At 38.0% G+C, this 3,934-nt stretch overlaps 1 protein-coding gene and 1 pseudogene across 4 annotated transcripts in view; one reads left to right on the top strand and one right to left on the bottom strand.

The window, feature by feature from the left end:
* Cd55 (CD55 molecule (Cromer blood group)) overlaps nt 1-3,934 on the top strand; it is a 41,498-nt gene that overhangs the window by 31,731 nt on the left and 5,833 nt on the right. The gene's annotated exons all lie outside the window — the stretch shown is intronic.
* LOC115071279 overlaps nt 842-3,934 on the bottom strand; it is a 7,765-nt pseudogene continuing 4,672 nt past the window's right edge.

Below are 3,934 nucleotides of genomic sequence, written 5' to 3'. Positions count from 1 at the left end.
AGGGCAGACAACCATTAACAGTATACAAGAACTTTCAAACTGCCTTCTTATACGGACTACCAAAATCAGAAAACCACTATAAAATCCAGTGAAGTCTTCATTTGATGCTCTGAGTGGGGAAAGTTTAGAGTGAGGGTTGACATTTCACATTAAGCATGTTGTTTAACAACTTTTCACAAGCCGACTCTGACTTTCAGGAAATGAAATGAACATGGCAGAATTATCAATATGAAGATCCACAATCTTTTAGAAAAGGAACCACTACTTTTCTGAGGACTCTTCCTTGTGATGTCACTGCAAAGTCCAGATTGCCCAAAATTTAGGGGGTTAGGTCCCAATAGGTCTCTTGTTTAAAGGGAGTTAAGTCTATGTTGATTTGAAAGTGGAGGGAGAGGAGGATATAAAAATTAATTTTGAAATTTCTCATACCACAAGGCATTATGTGCCAAGGTGGTCATATGTATCAACATCAGGAAATGCCCTCTTTCGAGTCAAGAGGAGTCTTTCAAAAACTAGCAGGGAAGGGTGCTTTCCCCACATCAATCCAGCTTGGGAGACTTTTTGTTTAGTTACACATGTTCCTCCTCCTGCAAACAATGAAATGTTCTGTGTGCTAACAACATAGATTATTATTATTATTATTATTATTATTTTATTGTCTTTTTGAGACAGGGCCGCCCTGTAGCCCCAGCTGTCCTGGAACTCACTATGTAGACGAGGCTGGCTTTGACCTCACAGAGATCCACCTGCCTCTACTTCTGCATTTTTATAAAACTTGATAAAACTAGTATTGCAAACCATACAGTCACCAGAAGTACACAGTTATCAAAAGCTCACAGCTTCACCTGGCACCTCTGGCACCTTCGGCTTCCTGTGCCTGGTCTGCTTTGGCATCTCCGTTTTCTGCAGGATTATTCCCATCCTTGCCAGCATCAGCTTTTCCCTTTTCCCCTTTTCCCTCTCCGCCTTCATTGCAGGGGCCTTCTTAGGCTTCGGCTGTGGCTTTTGGAGGAGCAGGTTTAGAGGATAATCTTGCAGATCTTCGCTATGGCTCATCCTTCACCTTGGTTTTATCTCCTTTGGCGTCCCCTTCAGCCTTTCTTTGGGATGTAGCGCCCGGTTGTGGTTGGTCCGGGTCGTTCTGCTGCTTCTTCACACTTGCCTTTTCCCTTTTTATCCTCTATAACTCTTTGTCTTATTTTCAGATTAACAATAGTGTCTAAGTATGTATAATTTCTTAAAGATTTGCATGATAGAAGTTATATGTAATTACTACACCATTTTATATAAAGGCCTTGGGCATCTGTGGATTTTATTTTATTTTTTTAATATTCTATTTATATTTTTTATTTTTGTGTATGAGTGTACTGCCTGCATGTATGTAAGGGCACCTGTGATGTGCAGTGCCCACTGAAGCCCGAAGATGGTGTCAGATTCCCTGGAACTGGATTTACTGATTATTATTCGCTGCCATGTGGGTGCTAGGAACTGAATCAGGGTGCTCTGCCAGGGCAGCCAATGCTCTTCACCTCTGAGCCATTGCTCCAGCCCCGCAACTGTGGATTTTAAAATCATCAAGGATTCCTGAAACCAGTCTCCCCCATTCCCTGGCAGATACCAAAAGATAATTGTAATTAAAGAGGTAGTATTTTCTTTTCTTGCAAAATAGTGTATATAGAGTATGTGAACATTATTTAAAGCACTAAATGCCTCAGTCTTTTGGTAAAAATATTTTATCATGCCGGGTGTGGTGGTGCATGCCTTTAATCCCAGCACTTAGGAGGCAGAGGCAGGCAGATCTCTGTGAGTTCAAGGCCAGCCTGGTCTACATAGTGAGTTCCAGGACAGCTGGGGCTACGGGAAGACCCTGTCTCAAAAAAAAAAAAAAGACCAAAAAAAAAAAAATCATCATTAGATTTTGGGGTATGGTGGGATGAGGTGGGCACTCCTTCTTGATTTTTCTCAACTTTTGTAATACTTTTATTTCATTTGCCATGATATTGTAATAGGATGGAAAATGTTGGAACAGTGAACAGTAAAGGAATATTTGTTCTGAATTTTATTTTGATATTTTGTCAAAAACTACTTGCTTATTTCCTGAAACAGAGGGAAATTCATGAAAATCCCTAAAAAAGAATTTTCCTTTTATATGTAGACTTAAATGAGGTGGCACACACCAATAATCTCAACCTCAGCACTTGGGAGTCTAAGGCAGGCAGATCATCATTTTGGGTTCAGCCTGAGCTACATATCAAGATCCTATGAAACAAAAGAGCAAAAAAAAGAAAACATCAATTAAAAAAAAACAAAAAATTCCTGAAGAACCAAACCAGCAATCCACATTTCTTAGTTCAGAAGTATAAGCTGTTAAGAGTAAGAGCTAAGTTTGAGTGTCTGATTATTCTCCCAATTTCACAATTTAAAATTTGAGCCTAATTGGGACAGAATACAGTTAATGAATGAGAAAGTGATAATGTAACTTTATCTTGTGATCTTTGTGTCTATCAGAATGTTTACTTCTTTAGAAGTGTTGGGTTTCAATAAGTTTTAGTTTAGGGATGGCAGTATAAGCAAATACTTGAATTTGTTCTTTGACATTTAAGTCATGTAATTCAGACAGTGTTTCCTTCTCTATGATCCAGCTCTCATAACATATATGATAACAAATAATCCAGTGTCATATTTCATAAATTAAGTGTGACACCATTCCTTCCTTTTCTATGATCCACCTCTTATAACATATATGATAACAAGTAATCCAGTGTCATATTTCATAAATTGTGACACCATTCCTTTGAAATACAATCTTGTGATAAATTATCAAAGGTATATATAGATGGTTTAATTAAACCACATTTCTGCATCTTAAAAAAAATGTCTACCAAGACAGCTTGTTTAGGGATTCTACAGACTCTTAAAGGATGAGAGAGTCTCAAGTATTTATTGTTGCCAGAATTGTACTTTGATTAATGTGTTTTGATCAAATCCATCCCTTACTCCCTCCCCTCCAACTTCCCCCACCACTTTTCCTTCCCAACTTCATGCTCTTTTATAAAACCCCACTGAATCCATTTAATGCTGCCATTATGCACATGTGTCTAGGACCATACAACGGGAAAAGGGACACCCTATCTGGGGCTGCATCCAAAGAAAACTGACTCTCCCTCCCTGAGCAGCCATCAATTGTCAGTAGCTCCTCAGCTAGGGGGTGGGACTTTGTGAGTCCTTCCCCCATGGCATGCTGGAATTTTAGCTGGTTTCTTCTTGTTCAGGTCTTGTGAATGGCTACTGTGAGTTCATGTGTGTAACAGCCTTGTCATGATTGGAAAACACTGTTTTACAACAGTCCTCCATCATCTTGGCTCTTACAATCTTTCTACCCCGTCTTCTAAGATGATCCCTGAGCTTTGGGGGAAAGGGTGTGATATAGATGTCTCATTTGGGGTTGAGCACTCCACAGTCTTTTTTAAAAATTATTTATTTATTAACCACATATTAAGAAGAAGCATTTCATTATACCAGCATTGACATATTCAATAACAATTTCGTGAGCTAAGATGCATCTCTTTCAAAATTGGCTGTACATTTTTAGGTTTACAGTTGAATTATTACAGTTATACAATATTGTACTCAGTATAAACCCTATAAGACATAAAATTAAATGATGTTTTTAACCTTTAAAAAAGATTTCCATTTCATTGTTAAAATACACAGTTTCATACAGAAAATTCATTTTTAATGCAATTGACATTAAGATGTTTGCACATGCGTTTCTAAGCTCTATATGTCAGATTATTACTAGTCACAGTCAGTTACTTTCTGAGATCCTTGGCATGTGAGCATGTATATAAAGTTGTCAGGTAGATTTCAATGGTAATGTTTTTCACCTCTACTAATTAACATGAAGTGAATTTTTATGCTTCCTTGCAGAAAG

This window comes from Nannospalax galili, unplaced genomic scaffold (assembly GCF_000622305.1).
Source record: "Nannospalax galili isolate Female #2095 unplaced genomic scaffold, S.galili_v1.0 scaffold1599, whole genome shotgun sequence".
NCBI classification, from domain to species: domain Eukaryota; kingdom Metazoa; phylum Chordata; class Mammalia; order Rodentia; family Spalacidae; genus Nannospalax; species Nannospalax galili.
Note: the sequence above shows the minus strand (reverse complement) of the source record. Positions and strands in the feature narration are given on the sequence as shown.